General features: G+C 17.4%; 1 protein-coding gene across 1 annotated transcript in view; it reads right to left on the minus strand.

Moving 5' to 3' along the window:
• The window catches only part of LOC102675239 (metabotropic glutamate receptor 7-like), a 40,017-nt gene extending 39,747 nt beyond the window's left edge, over positions 1–270 (minus strand). The window contains exon 1 of the mRNA XM_006619645.2: positions 235–270. The gene's annotated coding sequence lies outside the window, so the exon portion shown is untranslated. The remainder of the gene's footprint in view (positions 1–234) is intronic.
• Between the last annotated feature and the right edge of the window lie 1,108 nt (positions 271–1,378).

Here is a 1,378-nt window from a genome sequence, read left to right on the forward strand (position 1 = left end):
CAATTCGAAACATTTCAACTTCATAATTTAAAAAAAAAGTCGATTATTTGAAAAAATTAATACAAAAAAAAGGTATAAAAACTTTAACAAAATATAATAGTAACAAGAATTAAAATTCTAATGAATTATAATATTAATAAAAAAATATATTACTATAAATTTAAAATTTAAAAATTAAATTCTATTTTAATAGAACTATAAAATAAAAATTTAAATTAATTAAAATATAATAACCTCTTTATAATTGATGATTATCTTATCTTCTTTAAAAAAAGAAACTTATATTATACATATACACTTGTACACTGATTCAATACTAGTACACATCGAAAATAAACATTAAAAAAAAAACTATTATGGCGTCTATTTAAGTTATAATCGATAAAAAAAAACATTGATTGGAATATCATACATGCTCTCAATGATTAAAAAAACTATTATGTATTAAACATCAGCTAAAGCATACAATTTTTATACAAAATATAACACTTCTCCGAATAATCGATCATTTTGATGTCCATGTTGAAATTTTTCCCGCCTTGGAAATTGTGTCAATTAATAATCTATATCAAAAAAAAAAAAAAAAAATCAAAATTTTAANTAAAATATATAGATTTAAAACTAATTATGTTATCATATTAAAAAAAAGAATATGAATAATAAAAGAATAACTATAGAAGTAATTACGCAGATAATTAAAAAAAGATAATTTAATTGCTACAATTTTTGATAAATATAATGATACATTGTGCCGCAATTTGCTATTGAATTTTAAATAGTAAAGAAGTTTTTTTTTAATTTGAAAATAAGTTAAACGTACACTTCACTTATTAATAATTAAACGAGGCTATTATAAATCGTAATAAAATATCAATCAATAAAAATTTTACATGATTACTCACTTCTACCGATGTAATACATCCTGTTATTACGATTTTTAACATATAACTGACGCCATGCGAACCGATTCGTTTATCGACATTCTAATTGGCTGAAATGATATGGTTCCTTATTCATTTAAAATTGCGCGGAAAATTTAATTATTATATAACATTTTAAATGTGAATCTTTATAATATAAAATTTTAAACATATATTTATTAAAACTATAACAAGAATATATTAATACAATTAATTTAATATAAAAATTTATCAAAAAAGAGATTTAAATATAATTTAAAATAATTTAATTTATTTATTGAAAATTTTTTGATATTCAAAAATATTATTGAAATTAGATTAAATAGAATATAATTGTATTATATATTAAGATAATTATATTAAGAGAATAAATAAATGAATGAATAGTTATTATTATTATAAAAGTTATTATTACAAAAATATTAAATATTAATGTTAGAATCTTATAAAATAAATAA

Source organism: Apis dorsata, unplaced genomic scaffold, assembly GCF_000469605.1.
Source record: "Apis dorsata unplaced genomic scaffold, Apis dorsata 1.3 scaffold_429, whole genome shotgun sequence".
In the NCBI taxonomy this organism is placed as follows: Eukaryota; Metazoa; Arthropoda; class Insecta; order Hymenoptera; family Apidae; genus Apis; species Apis dorsata.